The following is a 14,343-nucleotide window of genomic DNA, read 5'->3' as shown; positions in this document are numbered from 1 at the left end:
GTTGACTCTCTGCAGAGGGTAGAATCTTGCTAGGAATTTATTTACAACATCATCCCATGTGGTTAGACTCTCCTTGAAGAATGCTTCCAACCACTTTGCTACCTTATCTCTGAGTGAGAAAGGGAACAGAAGTAGTTTATAGGTGTCAGGGTGTACACCATTGGATTTTACAGTGTCACAAATACTCAAGAATGTACTGAGATGTTGATTTAGGTCCTCCTGGGCTCCTCCTCCATATGAACAATTATTCTGAACAAGTGTGATGAGTTGAGGTTTCAACTCAAAGTTATTGGCATGGATTGTTGGTTTGAGGATGCTGCTGCAACAGTTTCCTGGATTTGGGTTAATGTAGGAGCCTAAGACTCTCCTCTCCTACCCAACATGATTTCCAGCATCTCCTCCAACATTGTCCTATACTTCGTCATCCATGGTGGTTCACAGATCTTCCTCTACTAGTTCTTCTCCAACTATGCCTTTGCCTCTTGCTTCCCTCCTTAATCTAATGAAGGTCCTCTCAATTTCACTATCAAAGGAAGATGAAGTCTCTCCCCTTCTACCTATCATACATTCAACAAAAAAGCAAGTGAAGGACAAGTGAAAGAATCACTATAGTAAGATTAGTGGTTAGCTTGTTTGATGCAATTAATCAAACAGTTAGAAGAATGGAAATATGGACAGTGAATAGCTAAAATAATCAAAGTAAAACTAAAGAAAACAGAGTAGACAGAAGAGTAAAAAAAACAAAAAAGAAAATAACACGGTAACAAAATTGCTTAATCTAGCTCCTCAATCAATTTAATCATTAACAAATTCAAACCAATCCCCGGCAACCGCGCCATAAAACTTGATGAGCCGAATTCACACCCCATTATAAAATTTATGAATCCGTTCTTTTGGCAAGCGCACCAAAATTATCGTCAAGTAATAACCCACAGTAGAGTGGGATCGTATCCACAGAGATTGGTAGATTTGAGCAACTTTAATCAATTGGTGAATTAGTCAAGCTTAAGCAGAATAGATTGTGATTGCAGAATTGTAACAGTGCAGAATTGTAAATGACTCAAAAGTAAATGAAATCAGTAAATGGCAGAATTGGAAATGGCAGGAAAGTAAAGAGCAGAAACTTAATAGTAAATGGGAATGGGGAATTGCAGAATGTAAAGAAAGCTATAAAGAAAGTGGAAGATAAGAATGGGGAGAGAGATTAGGAGATGTTGTCTCTTTGGATTAAATCCAGCTCATATCCTCTTCAATCATGCAACTCATTGACCTCTTGGCAATCATGATTGATTGAGCTCCAATCCCTTGGTGACTCAATCTCTCAGATCTTGATCAATAGCCAATTCATTGGTCTAATTGCTCATGAAGAGAGATATGCTTGGTCCTTGATTATACCACACATCATCATAGGTCCAAGTAGAGGGAGGATTTTATATCACCATATCCAAACACCAAAACCCAGATCCTACTCAAGTGTGAGAAGGGATTTCTAGCATGATTTCATGTTTCCTTTTCCAAGGTTCCCATGAAACCCATTTTGCATTCAACCCCTTTTCAAAGGTGATTGAACACTAGCATGAAGAACGAAATTCCTTCTAGCAAATGAAAGAGAAGATGAAGAGAAGAAGAAATTCACTATCATTAATCCATCAAGTACAACAGAGCTCCCTCTCTCAATGAGAGGGAATTTAGCTACTCATAGCTCAAGAAAAAGTAAAAGATGGAAAAAGTGAATCTAACTATGCATCAACTAATAGCTCAACTGCTTAACCCCTTCTTCAGTACTTCCAAAGGGTATATATACTACTCCTAGCAGTAGCAAATAAAGAAAAATACAAAAGTGAAAGTAAAATTACATTTTGGAGGGAAAAGAAACTCATAAAACGTGATCTCCCAGCTGGCGTGTGATTGAAACTTCAGTGGCGTGCCACGCCTTCCTCTGATTCTGCCTTGGTGTGCCACGCCCAATCCTCAAGTGGCACGCCTCCCTTCACTGACCATCCTGGCGTGCCACACCTTCGAGCTCAAGTGGCATGCTCAGGGTTCTTTTAAACCTTGGGTAGCCTAGCGTGCCATGCCTTTGAGCCCAAGTGGCACGCCTAGGCCTTTTTAAAGCCTTGGTTAGCCTGGCGTGCCACGCCTTCGACCCCAAGTGGCACACGCAGGCCTTTTCCATCTCTTTGCTAGCTTCTGGAAATTTAAACTGGCGTGGCACGCCCAGGGTTTGGCATGCTACGCCCGTGCTATGTGCTTGATCTATTTCTCTGGAAAGTTGAACTAATGTGGCACGCCAGGGTTTGGCGTGCCATGCCCTTCATGTGCTTGGCTCCTCTGCTTGGCGTGCCACGCCCAGAACTCAAGTGGCATGCCCAGGTCTTCTCTTGGATGATTGGTGATGGTGGCGTGCCATGCCTTCGACACCAAGTGGCATGCCCAGTTGATTTTTAAAGCTGGCGTGCCACGCCTTCGACACCAAGTGGCACGCCCAGTTGATTTTTAAAGCTAGCGTGCCACGCCTTCGACACCAAATGGCATGCCCATATGGTTGGCCTTGTTTCTCCTTCCCTGGAAAGTGTAACCAGCATGACACGCCCAGGTGTTGGCGTGCCACGCCCATCATTTGCATTGGTTCCAGTGGCTGGCGTGTCATGCCTAGCATTCAAGTGGCACGCCCAGGTAAGGATTTTGAGCTGGCGTGCCACGCCTTCGACACCAAGTGGCATGCCCAATCTTTGCTTTGGCCTTCTTTTTACATTGGCGTGCCACGCCCAGATGCTCAAGTGGCACGCCCAGCCTTTTTAACCTTCAACTTCCTCTCTGGAATTTTGTACCAGCATGCCTCGCCAAAATGCTCAAGTGGCACGCCCATTCATTTGTGTCCTTCTTAGCTTGGCGTGCCACGCCTGGTTCTTTAAGTGGCATGCCCAAGTGATTTTTAAAGCTGGCGTGCCATGCCTTCGACACTAAGTGGCACACCCATGGATCATGTGGTGGGTTTGGCGTGCCACGCCCAGCCTGGCGTGCCACGCCCCCTTTGGTGGCCTTCATTGTTGCTCTCTGGAAAGTCGTACTGGCGTGCCACGCCCAGCTCCTGGCGTGCCACGCCCATGTGTATGTTTAGGGAATCCTCTCTAGACTTTAGTTCTGGCATGCCATGCCCATGTGATTTTGTGGCGTTTGCTCCAAGTGGCACGCCCGTTTCACACGCCCAGCTTCTTTTGTTGTTTTCTCCCCCTTTTTGATGTCTTTTTCTCCTGAAATTTAGCACAAACTCATTTTAAAGCAATGTATTGTAATGTTTATCAATTAATTCATGAATTGTAATAATTTAATGAGATTATGCCCTTTTATGGTCCTTTTTATGCAAGAAAAAGAGGTAGATGATGCAAGTCATTAGTCTTCCTCACTGGAAATCACTGCTTCTTCCTCCTCTATAGGTTCGGCCATTTTGGTTATATTGATGGCCTTGTACTCTCTCTTTGGATTCTCTTCTGTATTGCTTAGGAGAGTACTAGGAGGAGTTTCAGTAACTCTTTCACTCAGCTGACCCACTTGTGCCTTCAAATTTCTGATGGAGGACCTTGTTTCAGTCATGAAACTTAGAGTGGTCTTAGATAGATCAGAGACTATGGTTGCTAAGTCAGAAAGTCTCTGCTTAGAATTCTCTGTCTGTTGCTCAGAAGATGATGGAAAAGGCTTGCTATTGCCAAACCTATTTCTCCCACCATTATTATTATTGAAACCTTGATTAGGCTTCTGCTGATCCTTCCATGAGAAATTTGGATGATTTCTCCATGAAGGATTATAGGTGTTTCCATAGGATTCTCCCATGTAATTCACTTCTTCCATTGCAGGATTCTTAGGGTCATAAGCTTCTTCTTCAGAGGAAGCTTCTTTAGTACTACTGGATGCAGCTTGTATTCCAGTCAGATTCTGAGAAATCATATTGACTTGCTGAGTCAATATTTTATTCTGAGCCAATATGGCATTCAGAGTATCAATCTCAAGAACTCCTTTCTTCTGGGTTGTCCCATTATTCACAGGATTTCTTTTAGAAGTATACATGAACTGGTTATTTACAACCATCTCAATGAGTTCCTGGGCTTCTGCAGGCATTTTCTTCAGATGAAGAGATCCACCAGCAGAGTGGTCTAATGACATCTTGGATAATTCAGATAGACCATCATAGAATATACATAAGATGCTCCATTCTGAAAGCATGTCAGAAGGATACCTTCTGATTAATTGCTTGTATCTTTCCCAAGCTTCATAGAGGGAATCACCTTCCTTCTGTCTGAAGGTTTGGACTTCTACTCTATGATTACTCATCTTTTGAGGTGGAAAGAATTTGGCCAAGAAAGCATTGACCAACTTTCCCAAGAGTTTAGGCTTTCTTTAGGTTGTGAGTCCAACCATATCCTAGCTCTGTCTCTTACAGCAAAGGGGAAAAGCATAAGTCTGTAAACCTCAGGATTAACCCCATTGGTTTTAATAGTGTCACAAATTTGCAGGAATTCAGCTAAAAACTGATGAGGATCTTCCAATGGAAGTTCATGAAACTTGCAATTCTGTTGCATTAGAGAAACTAATTGAGGCTTGAGCTCAAAGTTGTTTGCTCCAATTGTAGGAATTGAGATGCTTCTTCCATAGAAGTCAGAAGTTGGTGCAGTAAAGTCACCAAGCATCTTCCTTGCATCTCCACCATTGTTGTTGTTTTCGGTTGCCATGTTTTCTTTTTTTTCGAAAATTTCTGTTAGGTCCTCTCCAGAGTGTTGTGCTTTAGCTTCTCTTAGCTTCCTCTTCAGAGTCCTTTCAAGTTCCGGATCAGCTTCAACAAGAATGTTCTTATCCTTGTTCCTGCTCATATGAAAAAGAAGAGAACAAAAAAGAAGAGGAATCCTCTATGTCACAGTATAGAGATTCCTTTATGTGAGTAGAAGAATAGAAGAATAGAATGAAAAAGGGAGAAGAAGAAGAATTCGAACACAGAGAGAGGGAGAGAGTTCGAATTTTCAAGAAGATAAGTTTTAGTAAATAAATAAAATAAATAGAAAAAAATGAGAGAGAGAGAGAGAGAGAGAGAGAGAGAGAGTGTATTTGGAAATTATTTAAAAGAGAAGAAAAATATTTTTTTTATTTTAATTATTGGTTAGTATTAGAAAAAGAAATAAAATAAAATTAAAATTTAAAACAATTAGTTAATTAAAAAGAATTTTGAAAAAGTTGTTAGTGGTTTTCGAAAATTAGAGAGGGAGAAAAGTAGTTAGGTGATTTTGAGAAGGCTAAGAAATAGTAAACTTTTTAAAATCAAAACAAATAAGTCAAGTGGTTAATTGAAAAAGATTTGAAAATAAATTTTGAAAAGATAAGAAGTTAGAAAAACATTTTGAAATTAAGTTTTGAAAAAGATATGATTGAAATTTATTTTGAAAAAGATTTGAAAAAGAAATTAAAAGGATTTGATTTTTGAAATTAAAGTTGATTACTTGACTAACAAGAAACTAAAAGATATGATTCTTAGAATTTAAAGATTGAACCATTCTTAATAGGCAAGTAACAACTTGAAAATTTTTGAATCTAAACATTAAATGTTAGTAATGATTTCGAAAATATGGAATAAAATTAAGAAAAAGATTTTGAAAATTAATTTTGGGATTTTCGAAAACATGAAAAAAAATGAAAAAGATTTGATTTTTGAAAAAGATTTGAAAAGATAGAAATTTTAAATTGAAATTTTGGCTTGACTAACAAGAAACAACCAAATTTTGAAAATTTTTGACTAAGTCAACCCAAAATTTTGAATTTTATGAGCAAAATAAGGGAAATATATTTTTTTTTATTTTTTTTAATTAATGAGGAAAGAGAAAAATAACTCAATGACACAAAACGTAAGAAACTAAGATCAAAACAAATAATGCATGCAAGAACACTTTAAATGTCAAGATGAACACTAAGGACACTTTGAAGATCATGATGAACATCAAGAACATATTTTTGAAAATTTTTAAGAAAAGAAACACATGCAAGACACCAAACTTAAAAATTTTTAAACTTTAGACACTAATAATTCGAAAATGCACAAGAAAAATAAGAAAAGACACAAAACAAGAAAAATTAAAGATCAAACAAGGAAAATCATCAAGAACAACTTGAAGATCAATAAAGAACACAATGCATATATTTTCGAAAATTAAAGAAAAATTAAAAACATGCAATTGACACCAAACTTAATATTTGACACTAGACTTAAACAAGAAACACATAATTTTTTATTTTTATGATTTTATGATTTTATTAAATTTTTTTGTATTTTTCGAAAATATTTTGGAAAAAGAAAATAAATAAATCCAAAATTTTTAATAAGAATTCCAGGATTCATGCAATGTTAGTCTAAAGCTCCAGTCCAAAAGATTAGACATGGCCAAATGGCCAGCCAAGCTTTAAGTGAAAGCTTCGGTCCAAAAGATTAGACATGGCAAAATAGCCAGCCAAGTTTTAGCATAAAACATACAAGCATGTCAATGAGAAGTGGAAGCCTCAGTCCAAAAGATTAGACATGGCTAAACAGCTATCCAAGCTTCAACATATCTCATGAAACTCTAGAATTCATTCTTAAAAATCCTGAAGAACATATTTATATTTTTTTTTGAAAGTTTTTATGAATTTTCCGAAAATAAAAAGTAAAAAGCTTAAACATAAAATAAAATTACCTAATCTAAGAAACAAGATGAACCGTCAGTTGTCCAAACTTGAACAATCCCCAGCAACGGCGCCAAAAACTTGGTGGACGAAATTGTGATTTACACTTTTCACAACTCCGCACAACTAACCGGCAAGTGCACTGGGTCGTCCAAGTAATACCTTACGTGAGTAAGGGTCGATCCCACAGAGATTGTCGGCTTGAAGCAAGCTATGGTCATCTTGTAAATCTTAGTCAGGGGGATTCAAATGGTTATGAGGTTCAAATAATTAAAAGATAAATAAAACATAAAATAAAATAAGATAGAGATACTTATGTGATTCATTGGTGGGAATTTCAGATAAGCGTTTGGAGATGCTTTGTTGCTTCTGAACCTCTGCTTTCCTATTGTCTTCTTCCAATCATGTGTGCTTCCTTCCATGGTAAGCTGTATGATCCTCTCGGATGAAAAATACCAGGTACGATCTCTGCACGGCTAATCAACTGTCGGATTTCTCATCTCGGATGAAAAATACCAAGTACAGCTACCACACAGTTGATAAACCCCAATTTTATGATTCATCTTGTGCTCAAATTGAGTGTTTTTATCAATTCTTCACCCACTTATTCATATGAATTGCATGGTTTTACTTTCCCTTCCTTATTCTATGATATATGTGAAAACATGTTTCCTATGCTTTAAAAATATTAAAATTATTATCCTTTACTACCATTTGATGCCGTGATCTGTGTGTTAAGTATTTTCAGGCTTCATAGGACAGGAATGGCTTAGAAGACAGAAAGGAAACATACAAAAATGGAAGGAAAGCACAAAAATGGAGTTTTGAAGAAAAGGCAGCGACGCGTATGCGTGGACGATGCGGACGCGTGCCTAGCGCAAAATAGCAGCGATGCGAATGCATGGATGATGCGGACGCGTGCCTTGAGCAGAACGCAAATGACGCGTACGCGTGACTGACGTGTATGCGTGACAAGGAAAAACTCCAGACCACGCGAACGCGTGACCCACGCGCACGCGTGATGGACGCCACATGCAGGAATCTGTAGAAAATGCCCTCAGCGATTTCTGGACCCTTTTTCGGCCCAAATCCAAGCCAGAAACACAGAATATAAGCCAGAGAATGGGGGAATCAAATGAGAAAAAAAAAGAAAAAACAAGAACAATTGACACATACATTGATATTCACAATTATTAGGATTTAGATGTAGTTTTCTAGAGAGAGAGGTTTTCTCCTCTCTCTTAGGATTAGGATTAGGATTTAAGATTTATGTTATGATTAGGCTACTTCTCTTCAATCACAGGTTCAATGTTCCTTTAATTTATTTTCTACTTTTATTTATCCTATTATTTTAATTGTTATTTATCTTTCAAAATTGGCTTATGAATCTTTCCATGTTAGATTTGAATATTCTATTTAATATAATTCGAGGTATTTCTGATTTATGATTATTTTATTCTATTTATGATGCTTTCAATTTAATTTAGAATTATTTTCCCTTTTGGCTTTGGTTAAGTAATTGGTAACACTTGAGTTATCAGACTCAGCATTTGATAAAGATTTGTGAATTGCTGATTGAATTGGATCGCTCTAAAGCTAGTCTTTCCACAGGAGTTAACTAGGACTTGAGGATCAAATTGATTGGTCCACTTGACTTTCCTTTATTTAGTAAGGGTTAACTAAGTGGGAGCAATAACAATTCTCATCACACCTGATAAGGATAACTAGGATGGGATTTCAGTTCTTATACCTTGCCAAGAGATTTTCTAATTATTAATTTATTTTTCTTGTCATTTAAATTACTTGTTCCTTATCTTAAAAACCCAAAACAAAATATACTTTTTCCATAACCAATAATAAATCATACTTCCCTGCGATTCCTTGAGAGATGACCCGAGGTTTAAATACTTCGGTTACAAATTTTATTGGGTTTTGTTACTTGTTACCAACAAGTCCCACCATATGCTTATGAACCACCTCCTTAACACAACTCTGGACCACCATACTCATAAGCCCCCTACTACCAAACACCATCACGTGATTCTAACCCTTATCCACCATATCAACCACCCTATGAGCCATATGAGCCATACATAGATCCACCATAATTCCAACCCAGTTACTCCCAAGGACCACCACCTCCATATACACCACATCCATATCCATCAATCCAAGAGCCTTATGATCCTACTTATGATATTCGAGCAGAACAAGAGTCAAGGAATCGTCTCAAGGAAACAATGGATCAATTTTAAGTAACCCTGCGTCAATTGGACCGAGCGGTAAACCGAATAGCACCCGAAGCTTTCATGGCTAAAGAATCTCAACTTGAGAACAAGGAATTGAAGTGTGTAATGCCAGGACATTTTGGCCAGTTTCACTGACCTTTTCTTTACTGTTTTTAGGGTAGTTTCATGCATTTCCTTAGAAAATAAGCTAGTTTTGGGTAGATATTCACTTACATCTTGATTCAAGCATACATTATGCACTTTACATGATTTCATGAGGATTTTGCATGAATTTTATGACAAATTTGATGTTGCATTTCCCATGACTTGGACTAGAACTTTGATGCACTTGATTGCTTGATTTCAGGACAAAGGAAGCAAAGAAGAACCACATTAGTGGCTATGTTAGTTACACTAACGTGGGCACTAACGTGGAATGAGAGTAACTTGCAAAGTTAATGGGAAAAGTAATCGCCAATAAATCTCTCGAAGCCATCATTGCCCACGTTAAGAGTCACGTTAACTAAGTTAACGTGAACTCTAACGTGGAAGAAAGGAAAGGGAGCCAACGTTAGTGACACTTAACATTATCACTAACGTTGGACCAAGCTCATATGTGGCCACGTTAAGAGCCACGTTAACTTAGTTAACGTGGCCTCTAACGTTAAGAAGTAAAGGGGTAGCCAACGTTAGTGACATTCAACTTTGTCACTAACGTTGGCCAAGTCACAATAAGCCACGTTAACTCCCACGTTAACCTAGTTAACGTGGAAGCTAACGTGAAGAAAGTAGGTGGTCAACAACGTTACTGACACCAAACATTGTCACTAACATTGGGATTAACCCACACAAGCCCCAATAAGCCACGTTAACTCCCACGTTAACCTAGTTAATGTGGAAGCTAACGTGAAGAAGGAAGGTGATCGCCAACGTTAGTGACACCTAACATTGTCACTAACGTTGGAAGGAGGCCACACAAGCCACAATGAGCCACGTTAACTCCCACGTTAACTTAGTTAACGTGGAAGCTAACGTGAAGAGGAGAGATGATGAGCCAACGTTAGTGACATTCACCTTTGTCACTAACGTTGGAGATGGCTAGCACAGCCACGTTAGAGGCCACGTTAACCTAGTTAACGTGGACTCTAATGTGGGAGCTAAGGGCACATTGGAACGTTAGTGACAAAGGTAAGTGTCACTAACGTTCTCGAAGGTTGGCAAGCCTACGTTAAAAGAGCCACGTTAACTAAGTTAACGTGGACTCTAACGTAAGGAAGGGGGAGACTTCTCAACGTTACTGGGAAAGGTGAGTCCCAATAACGTGTGCAAAGGACATAGAGGCAACGTTAGTGGCAACGTTTGTGCCACTAACGTTGAAGTTAACGTCGCTCTTACTCTGGTGAGGAACGTTAGTGAAAAAGGTAATTGTCACTAACGTTCTCGAACCCATATTTTCACTGAACGTTAACACCACTAACGTCCTGAGCTAAAGTCTCTGCCCACTTCACACTTTCTCTCTGCAAGTAAAGCCAAGCCTAATGAAGAAGATAACTGCTTCAAACTCAAGATCCAAAGGCCCATACCCAAGACTTGAAGGGCCAACTAGAAGATCAGAAGAGTAGTATATATAGGAGTAGCTTTGAATTGAAAAAAGAAGAGTTGGAAATTATAGGGAGCCTCTTGGCATAGAACTACTCTCTGTATTTTAATTTCTCTGCACTTCTAGTTTCATCATGTATTCTCCATCTTTGTTTTCATTTTTCAGAGCTATGAACAACTAAACCCCTTTCATTGGGTTTGGGAGCTCTGTTGTAATTTGATGGATCAATACTAGTTTTCATTATTCTTCTTCTATCTTTCCTCTTGATTTTACTTGAAAGCTTTCGATCTTCATCCAATTGGGTAGTTATCTTGGAAAAGAAGCTATTCAAACTTGGATCTCTTCTGAACCTTGAAAGAGGAATGAAGAGATCATGCTAGAAATGCTTTCTCATGCTGGACCAAATTGGGTTTGGATGGATATGTGACTATAATCCTCTCAATACTTGATTTGGGAAATGCATGTGGTATAATCAGTGACCATACTTCATCTCTTCTCATGAGCAATTGACCAAGGAATTGGCTATTGATCAAGATTTGAGAGATTGAATTACAAGGAATTGTAATTCGATCACTTAAGATTGCCAAGGAGATCAATGAGTGCATTGATTGAGAAAGAGATGAAAATGAAATTGATCCGGAGAATGCAACGTCTCCTGAGCCCAATGAACTCCCCATTTCTGATCTTACCCATTCTCTTTAATTTCTGTCATTTACTTTTATGAGCAATTACCCCATTCCCATTTATGATTCTGCAATTTACTTTCCATCATGTACATTCAGCTCTTTATTTCCAGCATTTACTTTTCTGTTATTTACTTTCCCGCCATTTAATTTTCTGCAATTCTCAACTCAAATTCTGATTCGCTCAACTAGAACATTCCTCTAGTTAAAGTTGCTTGATCAATCAATCCTTGTGGGATTCGACCTCACTCTATTGTGAGTTTTTACTTGACGACAAATTTGGTACACTTGCCGAAGGAAATTTGTTATGAGACAAGTTTTCCGCGCATCAAGTTTATGGCGCCGTTGCCGGGGATTGATTGTGCATCAACAATGATTAAATTGGAGGATCACTAGATTAAGCATTTTATTTTTGTTGATTTAATTTTCTGTTTGAGTAATTTACTTTCAGTTTTAGTTAATTTCTTCCCTTCCCCCTACTTTTTCGTTTTTAGTTATTTACCATTCATTTCACTAACCCACTAACTGTTTGATATATTGCATCACTCACACTAACAGTCATTCTGACAGAAATACTTTCTGCATCTATTTTCCTTGCTTGTACTTGTTGGTTGTATGACAGGGAGAAGAAGCGGGGCTTCAACTTCCTTTGATTCTGAACCTGAGAGGACCTTCTTGAGATTAAGGAGGGAAACAAGAGGAAAAAGAGTAGTTGGTGCTGAGGAAGAGGAGGAGTACTTTGAACTAAACATGGATGAAAATATGGAGAACCATCATGAAGAAGAGGCTCACAACCATGGCGGAGGAGGTCGAGCAAATCATGCTGGGGAGGATAGAAGAGTTTTAGGCTCTTACATCAATCCAAACCCAGGAAACTGTGGAAGTAGCATTCAAAAGCCAACCATCCACGCCAACAATTTTGAACTGAAGCCAAAGCTTATCACCCTTGTTCAGAACAACTGTTTGTTCGGAGGAAGTGTCCAAGAAGACCCCAATCAACATCTAACCACCTTTCTGAGAATTTGTGACACAGTGAAGTCTAACGGTGTTCATCCTGACGCCTATAGACTGCTCTTATTTCCATTCTCACTCAAAGATAAGGCAGCTAAGTGGCTGGAGTCTTTCCCAAAGGAGAGCTTAACAACTTGGGAAGATGTGGTGAACAAATTCTTAGCAAGATTTTACCCCCTCAACGAATCAATAGGCTGAGAGCTGAGGTCCAAACTTTCAGGCAACAAGATGGTGAGACTCTGTATGAAGCATGGGAGAGGTTTAAGGACCTGACAAGGAGGTGTCCACCTGACATGTTCAACGAATGGGTGCAGCTGCACATTTTCTATGAAGGGCTCTCGTATGAGTCAAAGAAGGCCGTAGACCATTTATCCGGAGGATCTTTGAACAAGAAGAAGACCATTGAGGAGGCCATAGATGTCATTGAAACTGTAGCAGAGAATGACTACTTCTATGCTTCCGAAAGAGGGAACACTAGAGGAGTGATGGAGCTAAACAATGTAGATGCTCTGCTGGCTCAGAACAAGCTCATTACCAAGCAGCTGGCTGACCTAACCAAGAAGATGGAGAGGAACCAAGTAGCAGCAATCTCCACTTCATCAACAACCCAAGAAGGAGTGAATGAAGAAGCAGAGGGAAGTCAGGAGCAAGTCAACTACATTGGGAATTCACCTAGGCAAAACCATGATCCATACTCCAAGACCTATAACCCTGGATGGAGGAATCACCCAAACTTTGGGTGGGGAAATCAACAAGACCAAAGCCTTGATCAAAGACGCCCAAATCCCAACAATGCAAGCCACCAACATTTCACATCTAGACCATATCAACACCCCCATAACAACACCTCTCCATATCCAAATCAAAACCAAAATAACTTACCTCATCCTTCCACCTCTAATCCCGATCTACAATCATTTGATGACAGACTCTCAAGGATTGAGAATCTACTTGAAGGCATAAGCAACGAGATTCAAGATAGTAAAGCGTTCCGAGAAGAAGTGATGTCCAATATGCAGAATCAGGATGTTGCCATCAAGAAACTTGAGACACAAATTGGCTACTTATTCAAGCAAATTTCCAGCCACAACCTTCGCAGCAATACTAGCTCAACACAAAGGGAGGATGTCAGGCTATCACCCTTCGGAGTGGGAAGGAACTGAAGGAAACCCCCCAGAAACCACAAGAAAATGACTCAGATAAAGAGGAAGAAGAGCAGGATGGAGCTCAAGTTCCTAATCTGAGTTCACAAAAAGGGGAAGGAGTACTGAAGCCAGACGTACCAAGAGTCCCATATCCTCAGCAATTAAAGAAGAAGGGTGATGACAACCAGTTTTCGAGATTTTTGGAGATCTTCAAGAAACTACAAATCAACATACCCTTTGCTGAAGCAATAGAACAAATGCCACTCTACGCCAAGTTTTTAAAGGAGCTAATGACTAAGAAAAGAAGCTGGAAGAACAACGAGACTGTGATATTAACCGAAGAATGTAGTGCTATCATTCAGCATAAACCACCCCAGAAATTGAAGGATCCCGGGAGTTTTCAGATCCCTTGTATTATAGGGGAAATCACAGTGAAAAAGGCTCTTTGTGACTTAGGAGCCAGCATCAATTTGATGTCGGTAGCTATGATGAGAAAGATGAAGATTGAGGAAGCTAAACCAACAAAGATGGCCTTACAATTGACAGACCGATCGTTCAAGTTCCCGCATGGCGTCGTAGAAGATTTGCTGGTGAAAGTGGGAGATTTTATCTTCCCAGCAGACTTTGTAGTGCTGGACATGCAGGAGGAAGCCAAAGCTTCCATCATCCTGGGAAGGCCATTCTTGGCCACTGCTGGAGCTATCATTGATGTACAAAAAGAAGATCTCACCCTGAGATTACACAATGAAAAGATGACGATCAATGTGTTCAAGGCCATGAGTTACCCACCAGAGCAATTGGGAGAGTGTATGGGGTTGGACTCACTTGAAGATGCAGTGCAGGAAAGTTTTGAAGAAGAAGAACCTGAAGGTTTAATAGAGGATGAGTCTACGTTTAGTGAAGAGGTTGCAACAGTAGAAATTCAAATACAAGGTGCACCAAAAGAAGAGAACGAAAAGTCAGAAGCACCCAAACTT

The 14,343-nt window shown here is 39.3% G+C and overlaps 1 non-coding gene across 1 annotated transcript; it reads right to left on the bottom strand.

Moving 5' to 3' along the window:
* Nucleotides 1-12,412: 12,412 nt before the first annotated feature.
* On the bottom strand, nucleotides 12,413-12,516 carry LOC148571480 (small nucleolar RNA R71). The gene has a single exon (XR_015880438.1). It is a non-coding gene; the product is annotated as a small nucleolar RNA R71 (small nucleolar RNA).
* Between the last annotated feature and the right edge of the window lie 1,827 nt (nucleotides 12,517-14,343).

Source organism: Arachis ipaensis, chromosome B3 (assembly GCF_059453495.1).
Source record: "Arachis ipaensis isolate K30076 ecotype BB chromosome B3, ASM5945349v1, whole genome shotgun sequence".
In the NCBI taxonomy this organism is placed as follows: Eukaryota; Viridiplantae; Streptophyta; class Magnoliopsida; order Fabales; family Fabaceae; genus Arachis; species Arachis ipaensis.
The sequence above is the reverse complement of the archived record's forward strand: the minus strand, read 5'-3'. Positions and strand labels throughout refer to the sequence as shown.